Genomic DNA, 13,420 nt, shown 5'->3' on the forward strand with positions numbered 1-13,420 from the left:
TTGTCCAAAATGGTTCGCGGTGCCAGTTTTTTTTATTTTATCCCAAACTATGGCTCAAGTGGAGCATGCCCACAAAAAATGAGCCAAATCGGACTAAAATTGACGATTTGGTGACCAAAACAAAGTTCGGTGATCGAAAAAGTTAAGCCTCATCGAGCGCGGATACTTTTTTGGAAATCGGTAAAAACTTGTCCAAAATGGTTCGCGGTGCCAGTTTTTTTTATTTTATCCCAAGCTATGGCTCAAGTGGAGCATGCCCACAAAAAATGAGCCAAATCGGACTAAAATTGACGATTTGGTGACCAAAACAAAGTTCGGTGATCGAAAAAGTTAAGCCTCATCGAGCGCGGATACTTTTTTGGAAATCGGTAAAAACTTGTCCAAAATGGTTCGCGGTGCCAGATTTTTTTATTTTATCCCAAACTATGGCTCAAGTGGAGCATGCCCACAAAAAATGAGCCAAATCGGACTAAAATTGACGATTTGGTGACCAAAACAAAGTTCGGTGATCGAAAAAGTTAAGCCTCATCGAGCGCGGATACTTTTTTGGAAATCGGTAAAAACTTGTCCAAAATGGTTCGCGGTGCCAGTTTTTTTTATTTTATCCCAAGCTATGGCTCAAGTGGAGCATGCCCACAAAAAATGAGCCAAATCGGACTAAAATTGACGATTTGGTGACCAAAACAAAGTTCGGTGATCGAAAAAGTTAAGCCTCATCGAGCGCGGATACTTTTTTGGAAATCGGTAAAAACTTGTCCAAAATGGTTCGCGGTGCCAGATTTTTTTATTTTATCCCAAACTATGGCTCAAGTGGAGCATGCCCACAAAAAATGAGCCAAATCGGACTAAAATTGACGATTTGGTGACCAAAACAAAGTTCGGTGATCGAAAAAGTTAAGCCTCATCGAGCGCGGATACTTTTTTGGAAATCGGTAAAAACTTGTCCAAAATGGTTCGCGGTGCCAGTTTTTTTTATTTTATCCCAAGCTATGGCTCAAGTGGAGCATGCCCACAAAAAATGAGCCAAATCGGACTAAAATTGACGATTTGGTGACCAAAACAAAGTTCGGTGATCGAAAAAGTTAAGCCTCATCGAGCGCGGATACTTTTTTGGAAATCGGTAAAAACTTGTCCAAAATGGTTCGCGGTGCCAGATTTTTTTATTTTATCCCAAACTATGGCTCAAGTGGAGCATGCCCACAAAAAATGAGCCAAATCGGACTAAAATTGACGATTTGGTGACCAAAACAAAGTTCGGTGATCGAAAAAGTTAAGCCTCATCGAGCGCGGATACTTTTTTGGAAATCGGTAAAAACTTGTCCAAAATGGTTCGCGGTGCCAGTTTTTTTTATTTTATCCCAAGCTATGGCTCAAGTGGAGCATGCCCACAAAAAATGAGCCAAATCGGACTAAAATTGACGATTTGGTGACCAAAACAAAGTTCGGTGATCGAAAAAGTTAAGCCTCATCGAGCGCGGATACTTTTTTGGAAATCGGTAAAAACTTGTCCAAAATGGTTCGCGGTGCCAGATTTTTTTATTTTATCCCAAACTATGGCTCAAGTGGAGCATGCCCACAAAAAATGAGCCAAATCGGACTAAAATTGACGATTTGGTGACCAAAACAAAGTTCGGTGATCGAAAAAGTTAAGCCTCATCGAGCGCGGATACTTTTTTGGAAATCGGTAAAAACTTGTCCAAAATGGTTCGCGGTGCCAGTTTTTTTTATTTTATCCCAAGCTATGGCTCAAGTGGAGCATGCCCACAAAAAATGAGCCAAATCGGACTAAAATTGACGATTTGGTGACCAAAACAAAGTTCGGTGATCGAAAAAGTTAAGCCTCATCGAGCGCGGATACTTTTTTGGAAATCGGTAAAAACTTGTCCAAAATGGTTCGCGGTGCCAGATTTTTTTATTTTATCCCAAACTATGGCTCAAGTGGAGCATGCCCACAAAAAATGAGCCAAATCGGACTAAAATTGACGATTTGGTGACCAAAACAAAGTTCGGTGATCGAAAAAGTTAAGCCTCATCGAGCGCGGATACTTTTTTGGAAATCGGTAAAAACTTGTCCAAAATGGTTCGCGGTGCCAGATTTTTTTATTTTATCCCAAACTATGGCTCAAGTGGAGCATGCCCACAAAAAATGAGCCAAATCGGACTAAAATTGACGATTTGGTGACCAAAACAAAGTTCGGTGATCGAAAAAGTTAAGCCTCATCGAGCGCGGATACTTTTTTGGAAATCGGTAAAAACTTGTCCAAAATGGTTCGCGGTGCCAGATTTTTTTATTTTATCCCAAACTATGGCTCAAGTGGAGCATGCCCACAAAAAATGAGCCAAATCGGACTAAAATTGACGATTTGGTGACCAAAACAAAGTTCGGTGATCGAAAAAGTTAAGCCTCATCGAGCGCGGATACTTTTTTGGAAATCGGTAAAAACTTGTCCAAAATGGTTCGCGGTGCCAGTTTTTTTTATTTTATCCCAAGCTATGGCTCAAGTGGAGCATGCCCACAAAAAATGAGCCAAATCGGACTAAAATTGACGATTTGGTGACCAAAACAAAGTTCGGTGATCGAAAAAGTTAAGCCTCATCGAGCGCGGATACTTTTTTGGAAATCGGTAAAAACTTGTCCAAAATGGTTCGCGGTGCCAGATTTTTTTATTTTATCCCAAACTATGGCTCAAGTGGAGCATGCCCACAAAAAATGAGCCAAATCGGACTAAAATTGACGATTTGGTGACCAAAACAAAGTTCGGTGATCGAAAAAGTTAAGCCTCATCGAGCGCGGATACTTTTTTGGAAATCGGTAAAAACTTGTCCAAAATGGTTCGCGGTGCCAGATTTTTTTATTTTATCCCAAACTATGGCTCAAGTGGAGCATGCCCACAAAAAATGAGCCAAATCGGACTAAAATTGACGATTTGGTGACCAAAACAAAGTTCGGTGATCGAAAAAGTTAAGCCTCATCGAGCGCGGATACTTTTTTGGAAATCGGTAAAAACTTGTCCAAAATGGTTCGCGGTGCCAGTTTTTTTTATTTTATGCCAAGCTATGGCTCAAGTGGAGCATGCCCACAAAAAATGAGCCAAATCGGACTAAAATTGACGATTTGGTGACCAAAACAAAGTTCGGTGATCGAAAAAGTTAAGCCTCATCGAGCGCGGATACTTTTTTGGAAATCGGTAAAAACTTGTCCAAAATGGTTCGCGGTGCCAGATTTTTTTATTTTATCCCAAACTATGGCTCAAGTGGAGCATGCCCACAAAAAATGAGCCAAATCGGACTAAAATTGACGATTTGGTGACCAAAACAAAGTTCGGTGATCGAAAAAGTTAAGCCTCATCGAGCGCGGATACTTTTTTGGAAATCGGTAAAAACTTGTCCAAAATGGTTCGCGGTGCCAGTTTTTTTTATTTTATCCCAAGCTATGGCTCAAGTGGAGCATGCCCACAAAAAATGAGCCAAATCGGACTAAAATTGACGATTTGGTGACCAAAACAAAGTTCGGTGATCGAAAAAGTTAAGCCTCATCGAGCGCGGATACTTTTTTGGAAATCGGTAAAAACTTGTCCAAAATGGTTCGCGGTGCCAGATTTTTTTATTTTATCCCAAACTATGGCTCAAGTGGAGCATGCCCACAAAAAATGAGCCAAATCGGACTAAAATTGACGATTTGGTGACCAAAACAAAGTTCGGTGATCGAAAAAGTTAAGCCTCATCGAGCGCGGATACTTTTTTGGAAATCGGTAAAAACTTGTCCAAAATGGTTCGCGGTGCCAGTTTTTTTTATTTTATCCCAAGCTATGGCTCAAGTGGAGCATGCCCACAAAAAATGAGCCAAATCGGACTAAAATTGACGATTTGGTGACCAAAACAAAGTTCGGTGATCGAAAAAGTTAAGCCTCATCGAGCGCGGATACTTTTTTGGAAATCGGTAAAAACTTGTCCAAAATGGTTCGCGGTGCCAGATTTTTTTATTTTATCCCAAACTATGGCTCAAGTGGAGCATGCCCACAAAAAATGAGCCAAATCGGACTAAAATTGACGATTTGGTGACCAAAACAAAGTTCGGTGATCGAAAAAGTTAAGCCTCATCGAGCGCGGATACTTTTTTGGAAATCGGTAAAAACTTGTCCAAAATGGTTCGCGGTGCCAGTTTTTTTTATTTTATCCCAAGCTATGGCTCAAGTGGAGCATGCCCACAAAAAATGAGCCAAATCGGACTAAAATTGACGATTTGGTGACCAAAACAAAGTTCGGTGATCGAAAAAGTTAAGCCTCATCGAGCGCGGATACTTTTTTGGAAATCGGTAAAAACTTGTCCAAAATGGTTCGCGGTGCCAGATTTTTTTATTTTATCCCAAACTATGGCTCAAGTGGAGCATGCCCACAAAAAATGAGCCAAATCGGACTAAAATTGACGATTTGGTGACCAAAACAAAGTTCGGTGATCGAAAAAGTTAAGCCTCATCGAGCGCGGATACTTTTTTGGAAATCGGTAAAAACTTGTCCAAAATGGTTCGCGGTGCCAGTTTTTTTTATTTTATCCCAAGCTATGGCTCAAGTGGAGCATGCCCACAAAAAATGAGCCAAATCGGACTAAAATTGACGATTTGGTGACCAAAACAAAGTTCGGTGATCGAAAAAGTTAAGCCTCATCGAGCGCGGATACTTTTTTGGAAATCGGTAAAAACTTGTCCAAAATGGTTCGCGGTGCCAGATTTTTTTATTTTATCCCAAACTATGGCTCAAGTGGAGCATGCCCACAAAAAATGAGCCAAATCGGACTAAAATTGACGATTTGGTGACCAAAACAAAGTTCGGTGATCGAAAAAGTTAAGCCTCATCGAGCGCGGATACTTTTTTGGAAATCGGTAAAAACTTGTCCAAAATGGTTCGCGGTGCCAGATTTTTTTATTTTATCCCAAACTATGGCTCAAGTGGAGCATGCCCACAAAAAATGAGCCAAATCGGACTAAAATTGACGATTTGGTGACCAAAACAAAGTTCGGTGATCGAAAAAGTTAAGCCTCATCGAGCGCGGATACTTTTTTGGAAATCGGTAAAAACTTGTCCAAAATGGTTCGCGGTGCCAGATTTTTTTATTTTATCCCAAACTATGGCTCAAGTGGAGCATGCCCACAAAAAATGAGCCAAATCGGACTAAAATTGACGATTTGGTGACCAAAACAAAGTTCGGTGATCGAAAAAGTTAAGCCTCATCGAGCGCGGATACTTTTTTGGAAATCGGTAAAAACTTGTCCAAAATGGTTCGCGGTGCCAGTTTTTTTTATTTTATCCCAAGCTATGGCTCAAGTGGAGCATGCCCACAAAAAATGAGCCAAATCGGACTAAAATTGACGATTTGGTGACCAAAACAAAGTTCGGTGATCGAAAAAGTTAAGCCTCATCGAGCGCGGATACTTTTTTGGAAATCGGTAAAAACTTGTCCAAAATGGTTCGCGGTGCCAGATTTTTTTATTTTATCCCAAACTATGGCTCAAGTGGAGCATGCCCACAAAAAATGAGCCAAATCGGACTAAAATTGACGATTTGGTGACCAAAACAAAGTTCGGTGATCGAAAAAGTTAAGCCTCATCGAGCGCGGATACTTTTTTGGAAATCGGTAAAAACTTGTCCAAAATGGTTCGCGGTGCCAGATTTTTTTATTTTATCCCAAACTATGGCTCAAGTGGAGCATGCCCACAAAAAATGAGCCAAATCGGACTAAAATTGACGATTTGGTGACCAAAACAAAGTTCGGTGATCGAAAAAGTTAAGCCTCATCGAGCGCGGATACTTTTTTGGAAATCGGTAAAAACTTGTCCAAAATGGTTCGCGGTGCCAGATTTTTTTATTTTATCCCAAACTATGGCTCAAGTGGAGCATGCCCACAAAAAATGAGCCAAATCGGACTAAAATTGACGATTTGGTGACCAAAACAAAGTTCGGTGATCGAAAAAGTTAAGCCTCATCGAGCGCGGATACTTTTTTGGAAATCGGTAAAAACTTGTCCAAAATGGTTCGCGGTGCCAGATTTTTTTATTTTATCCCAAACTATGGCTCAAGTGGAGCATGCCCACAAAAAATGAGCCAAATCGGACTAAAATTGACGATTTGGTGACCAAAACAAAGTTCGGTGATCGAAAAAGTTAAGCCTCATCGAGCGCGGATACTTTTTGTAAATGACAATTTCAGCAGTAACCATTGCTCCAAACACACCCCATATACTTGTAAAGGCCATTATAATAGTTCCCCTGCTTGCGTATTATGTATATTTGATATTTGGAATTGTCTCGGAAACATCAATACTAATTGTATAATTTCCCTTTATTAAACTAACTTTTAAGTTAGTGCAAATCGCTCAGTTCCATTCTTTAGGCTGCACTCCGCTAACGCAGAGTGCATTCAAATAAAACTTATCAAATAGAGTTAATACTTACCTATTTAATAAGTTTATCACAACAATTAGGCTAAAAGCAACTGGCTACTGATTTTCCCAATTACCAACCTAAACCCACTGAAGTCATACTTCCGGTTCAATGTCCGGTTATACAGGTTCCTCGTACCCAATTCATCTGTGCTTTGTTTTGCGGCCGTTCCACTGTATTGTGGATGGTTGGAAGCAAAAAGTTTGCGCGTTTGTCATAATACACTGTATGGCTACGAATTGCATAAATTATAACACAACCGTGGCTAAAATTGCATGTATTAAGTGACTATTTTGCAAACCGCAAGGCGGCGAGTTAAAGTGATCCTGTATATGAATATGAGACTACAATACAATACTGTTGTATATAAATTCGCTCCCGCTTACGCAAATGCCTACGACCATACCATGTTGAATGCACCGGTTCTCGTCCGATCACCGAAGTTAAGCAACATTGGGCCTGGTTAGTACTTGGATGGGTGACCGCTTGGGAACACCAGGTGTTGTAGGCTTTTTCTTTTGAGTATTCAAACCTCATAGAATACTTTTATTCGATATTTACACATTTTAGAGCCTCAAAAAGCCTCGGTGATCGAAAAAGTTAAGCCTCATCGAGCGCGGATACTTTTTTGGAAATCGGTAAAAACTTGTCCAAAATGGTTCGCGGTGCCAGTTTTTTTTATTTTATCCCAAACTATGGCTCAAGTGGAGCATGCCCACAAAAAATGAGCCAAATCGGACTAAAATTGACGATTTGGTGACCAAAACAAAGTTCGGTGATCGAAAAAGTTAAGCCTCATCGAGCGCGGATACTTTTTTGGAAATCGGTAAAAACTTGTCCAAAATGGTTCGCGGTGCCAGTTTTTTTTATTTTATCCCAAACTATGGCTCAAGTGGAGCATGCCCACAAAAAATGAGCCAAATCGGACTAAAATTGACGATTTGGTGACCAAAACAAAGTTCGGTGATCGAAAAAGTTAAGCCTCATCGAGCGCGGATACTTTTTTGGAAATCGGTAAAAACTTGTCCAAAATGGTTCGCGGTGCCAGATTTTTTTATTTTATCCCAAACTATGGCTCAAGTGGAGCATGCCCACAAAAAATGAGCCAAATCGGACTAAAATTGACGATTTGGTGACCAAAACAAAGTTCGGTGATCGAAAAAGTTAAGCCTCATCGAGCGCGGATACTTTTTTGGAAATCGGTAAAAACTTGTCCAAAATGGTTCGCGGTGCCAGTTTTTTTTATTTTATCCCAAGCTATGGCTCAAGTGGAGCATGCCCACAAAAAATGAGCCAAATCGGACTAAAATTGACGATTTGGTGACCAAAACAAAGTTCGGTGATCGAAAAAGTTAAGCCTCATCGAGCGCGGATACTTTTTTGGAAATCGGTAAAAACTTGTCCAAAATGGTTCGCGGTGCCAGATTTTTTTATTTTATCCCAAACTATGGCTCAAGTGGAGCATGCCCACAAAAAATGAGCCAAATCGGACTAAAATTGACGATTTGGTGACCAAAACAAAGTTCGGTGATCGAAAAAGTTAAGCCTCATCGAGCGCGGATACTTTTTTGGAAATCGGTAAAAACTTGTCCAAAATGGTTCGCGGTGCCAGATTTTTTTATTTTATCCCAAATTATGGCTCAAGTGGAGCATGCCCACAAAAAATGAGCCAAATCGGACTAAAATTGACGATTTGGTGACCAATACAAAGTTCGGTGATCGAAAAAGTTAAGCCTCATCGAGCGCGGATACTTTTTGTAAATGACAATTTCAGCAGTAACCATTGCTCCAAACACACCCCATATACTTGTAAAGGCCATTATAATAGTTCCCCTGCTTGCGTATTATGTATATTTGATATTTGGAATTGTCTCGGAAACATCAATACTAATTGTATAATTTCCCTTTATTAAACTAACTTTTAAGTTAGTGCAAATCGCTCAGTTCCATTCTTTAGGCTGCACTCCGCTAACGCAGAGTGCATTCAAATAAAACTTATCAAATAGAGTTAATACTTACCTATTTAATAAGTTTATCACAACAATTAGGCTAAAAGCAACTCGCTACTGATTTTCCCAATTACCGGCCTAAACCCACTGAAGTCATACTTCCGGTTCAATGTCCGGTTATACAGGTTCCTCGTACCCAATTCATCTGTGCTTTGTTTTGCGGCCGTTCCACTGTATTGTGGATGGTTGGAAGCAAAAAGTTTGCGCGTTTGTCATAATACACTGTATGGCTACGAATTGCATAAATTATAACACAACCGTGGCTAAAATTGCATGTATTAAGTGACTATTTTGCAAACCGCAAGGCGGCGAGTTAAAGTGATCCTGTATATGAATATGAGACTACAATACAATACTGTTGTATATAAATTCGCTCCCGCTTACGCAAATGCCTACGACCATACCATGTTGAATGCACCGGTTCTCGTCCGATCACCGAAGTTAAGCAACATTGGGCCTGGTTAGTACTTGGATGGGTGACCGCTTGGGAACACCAGGTGTTGTAGGCTTTTTCTTTTGAGTATTCAAACCTCATAGAATACTTTTATTCGATATTTACACATTTTAGAGCCTCAAAAAGCCTCGGTGATCGAAAAAGTTAAGCCTCATCGAGCGCGGATACTTTTTTGGAAATCGGTAAAAACTTGTCCAAAATGGTTCGCGGTGCCAGTTTTTTTTATTTTATCCCAAACTATGGCTCAAGTGGAGCATGCCCACAAAAAATGAGCCAAATCGGACTAAAATTGACGATTTGGTGACCAGAACAAAGTTCGGTGATCGAAAAAGTTAAGCCTCATCGAGCGCGGATACTTTTTTGGAAATCGGTAAAAACTTGTCCAAAATGGTTCGCGGTGCCAGTTTTTTTTTATTTTATCCCAAACTATGGCTCAAGTGGAGCATGCCCACAAAAAATGAGCCAAATCGGACTAAAATTGACGATTTGGTGACCAAAACAAAGTTCGGTGATCGAAAAAGTTAAGCCTCATCGAGCGCGGATACTTTTTTGGAAATCGGTAAAAACTTGTCCAAAATGGTTCGCGGTGCCAGATTTTTTTATTTTATCCCAAATTATGGCTCAAGTGGAGCATGCCCACAAAAAATGAGCCAAATCGGACTAAAATTGACGATTTGGTGACCAAAACAAAGTTCGGTGATCGAAAAAGTTAAGCCTCATCGAGCGCGGATACTTTTTTGGAAATCGGTAAAAACTTGTCCAAAATGGTTCGCGGTGCCAGTTTTTTTTATTTTATCCCAAATTATGGCTCAAGTGCAGCATGCCCACAAAAAATGAGCCAAATCGGACTAAAATTGACGATTTGGTGACCAAAACAAAGTTCGGTGATCGAAAAAGTTAAGCCTCATCGAGCGCGGATACTTTTTTGGAAATCGGTAAAAACTTGTCCAAAATGGTTCGCGGTGCCAGATTTTTTTATTTTATCCCAAATTATGGCTCAAGTGGAGCATGCCCACAAAAAATGAGCCAAATCGGACTAAAATTGACGATTTGGTGACCAATACAAAGTTCGGTGATCGAAAAAGTTAAGCCTCATCGAGCGCGGATACTTTTTGTAAATGACAATTTCAGCAGTAACCATTGCTCCAAACACACCCCATATACTTGTAAAGGCCATTATAATAGTTCCCCTGCTTGCGTATTATGTATATTTGATATTTGGAATTGTCTCGGAAACATCAATACTAATTGTATAATTTCCCTTTATTAAACTAACTTTTAAGTTAGTGCAAATCGCTCAGTTCCATTCTTTAGGCTGCACTCCGCTAACGCAGAGTGCATTCAAATAAAACTTATCAAATAGAGTTAATACTTACCTATTTAATGAGTTTATCACAACAATTAGGCTAAAAGCAACTCGCTACTGATTTTCCCAATTACCGGCCTAAACCCACTGAAGTCATACTTCCGGTTCAATGTCCGGTTATACAGGTTCCTCGTACCCAATTCATCTGTGCTTTGTTTTGCGGCCGTTCCACTGTATTGTGGATGGTTGGAAGCAAAAAGTTTGCGCGTTTGTCATAATACACTGTATGGCTACGAATTGCATAAATTATAACACAACCGTGGCTAAAATTGCATGTATTAAGTGACTATTTTGCAAACCGCAAGGCGGCGAGTTAAAGTGATCCTGTATATGAATATGAGACTACAATACAATACTGTTGTATATAAATTCGCTCCCGCTTACGCAAATGCCTACGACCATACCATGTTGAATGCACCGGTTCTCGTCCGATCACCGAAGTTAAGCAACATTGGGCCTGGTTAGTACTTGGATGGGTGACCGCTTGGGAACACCAGGTGTTGTAGGCTTTTTCTTTTGAGTATTCAAACCTCATAGAATACTTTTATTCGATATTTACACATTTTAGAGCCTCAAAAAGCCTCGGTGATCGAAAAAGTTAAGCCTCATCGAGCGCGGATACTTTTTTGGAAATCGGTAAAAACTTGTCCAAAATGGTTCGCGGTGCCAGTTTTTTTTATTTTATCCCAAACTATGGCTCAAGTGGAGCATGCCCACAAAAAATGAGCCAAATCGGACTAAAATTGACGATTTGGTGACCAAAACAAAGTTCGGTGATCGAAAAAGTTAAGCCTCATCGAGCGCGGATACTTTTTTGGAAATCGGTAAAAACTTGTCCAAAATGGTTCGCGGTGCCAGTTTTTTTTATTTTATCCCAAACTATGGCTCAAGTGGAGCATGCCCACAAAAAATGAGCCAAATCGGACTAAAATTGACGATTTGGTGACCAAAACAAAGTTCGGTGATCGAAAAAGTTAAGCCTCATCGAGCGCGGATACTTTTTTGGAAATCGGTAAAAACTTGTCCAAAATGGTTCGCGGTGCCAGATTTTTTTATTTTATCCCAAACTATGGCTCAAGTGGAGCATGCCCACAAAAAATGAGCCAAATCGGACTAAAATTGACGATTTGGTGACCAAAACAAAGTTCGGTGATCGAAAAAGTTAAGCCTCATCGAGCGCGGATACTTTTTTGGAAATCGGTAAAAACTTGTCCAAAATGGTTCGCGGTGCCAGTTTTTTTTATTTTATCCCAAGCTATGGCTCAAGTGGAGCATGCCCACAAAAAATGAGCCAAATCGGACTAAAATTGACGATTTGGTGACCAAAACAAAGTTCGGTGATCGAAAAAGTTAAGCCTCATCGAGCGCGGATACTTTTTTGGAAATCGGTAAAAACTTGTCCAAAATGGTTCGCGGTGCCAGATTTTTTTATTTTATCCCAAACTATGGCTCAAGTGGAGCATGCCCACAAAAAATGAGCCAAATCGGACTAAAATTGACGATTTGGTGACCAAAACAAAGTTCGGTGATCGAAAAAGTTAAGCCTCATCGAGCGCGGATACTTTTTTGGAAATCGGTAAAAACTTGTCCAAAATGGTTCGCGGTGCCAGATTTTTTTATTTTATCCCAAATTATGGCTCAAGTGGAGCATGCCCACAAAAAATGAGCCAAATCGGACTAAAATTGACGATTTGGTGACCAATACAAAGTTCGGTGATCGAAAAAGTTAAGCCTCATCGAGCGCGGATACTTTTTGTAAATGACAATTTCAGCAGTAACCATTGCTCCAAACACACCCCATATACTTGTAAAGGCCATTATAATAGTTCCCCTGCTTGCGTATTATGTATATTTGATATTTGGAATTGTCTCGGAAACATCAATACTAATTGTATAATTTCCCTTTATTAAACTAACTTTTAAGTTAGTGCAAATCGCTCAGTTCCATTCTTTAGGCTGCACTCCGCTAACGCAGAGTGCATTCAAATAAAACTTATCAAATAGAGTTAATACTTACCTATTTAATAAGTTTATCACAACAATTAGGCTAAAAGCAACTCGCTACTGATTTTCCCAATTACCGGCCTAAACCCACTGAAGTCATACTTCCGGTTCAATGTCCGGTTATACAGGTTCCTCGTACCCAATTCATCTGTGCTTTGTTTTGCGGCCGTTCCACTGTATTGTGGATGGTTGGAAGCAAAAAGTTTGCGCGTTTGTCATAATACACTGTATGGCTACGAATTGCATAAATTATAACACAACCGTGGCTAAAATTGCATGTATTAAGTGACTATTTTGCAAACCGCAAGGCGGCGAGTTAAAGTGATCCTGTATATGAATATGAGACTACAATACAATACTGTTGTATATAAATTCGCTCCCGCTTACGCAAATGCCTACGACCATACCATGTTGAATGCACCGGTTCTCGTCCGATCACCGAAGTTAAGCAACATTGGGCCTGGTTAGTACTTGGATGGGTGACCGCTTGGGAACACCAGGTGTTGTAGGCTTTTTCTTTTGAGTATTCAAACCTCATAGAATACTTTTATTCGATATTTACACATTTTAGAGCCTCAAAAAGCCTCGGTGATCGAAAAAGTTAAGCCTCATCGAGCGCGGATACTTTTTTGGAAATCGGTAAAAACTTGTCCAAAATGGTTCGCGGTGCCAGTTTTTTTTATTTTATCCCAAACTATGGCTCAAGTGGAGCATGCCCACAAAAAATGAGCCAAATCGGACTAAAATTGACGATTTGGTGACCAGAACAAAGTTCGGTGATCGAAAAAGTTAAGCCTCATCGAGCGCGGATACTTTTTTGGAAATCGGTAAAAACTTGTCCAAAATGGTTCGCGGTGCCAGTTTTTTTTTATTTTATCCCAAACTATGGCTCAAGTGGAGCATGCCCACAAAAAATGAGCCAAATCGGACTAAAATTGACGATTTGGTGACCAAAACAAAGTTCGGTGATCGAAAAAGTTAAGCCTCATCGAGCGCGGATACTTTTTTGGAAATCGGTAAAAACTTGTCCAAAATGGTTCGCGGTGCCAGATTTTTTTATTTTATCCCAAATTATGGCTCAAGTGGAGCATGCCCACAAAAAATGAGCCAAATCGGACTAAAATTGACGATTTGGTGACCAAAACAAAGT

General features: G+C 40.1%; 4 non-coding genes across 4 annotated transcripts; all 4 read left to right on the forward strand.

Moving 5' to 3' along the window:
- Window positions 1–6,829: 6,829 nt before the first annotated feature.
- Window positions 6,830–6,948, forward strand: LOC142347293 (5S ribosomal RNA). The gene has a single exon (XR_012760294.1). It is a non-coding gene; the product is annotated as a 5S ribosomal RNA (ribosomal RNA).
- A 1,888-nt stretch (window positions 6,949–8,836) lies between these two features.
- Window positions 8,837–8,955, forward strand: LOC142347294 (5S ribosomal RNA). Its single transcript, XR_012760295.1, has one exon. It is a non-coding gene; the product is annotated as a 5S ribosomal RNA (ribosomal RNA).
- A 1,701-nt stretch (window positions 8,956–10,656) lies between these two features.
- On the forward strand, window positions 10,657–10,775 carry LOC142347295 (5S ribosomal RNA). The gene has a single exon (XR_012760296.1). It is a non-coding gene; the product is annotated as a 5S ribosomal RNA (ribosomal RNA).
- A 1,888-nt stretch (window positions 10,776–12,663) lies between these two features.
- Window positions 12,664–12,782, forward strand: LOC142347299 (5S ribosomal RNA). The gene has a single exon (XR_012760298.1). It is a non-coding gene; the product is annotated as a 5S ribosomal RNA (ribosomal RNA).
- Window positions 12,783–13,420: the final 638 nt, after the last annotated feature.

Source organism: Convolutriloba macropyga, chromosome 9 (genome assembly GCF_964194025.1).
Source record: "Convolutriloba macropyga chromosome 9, txConMacr16.3, whole genome shotgun sequence".
Taxonomy (NCBI): domain Eukaryota; kingdom Metazoa; phylum Xenacoelomorpha; order Acoela; family Convolutidae; genus Convolutriloba; species Convolutriloba macropyga.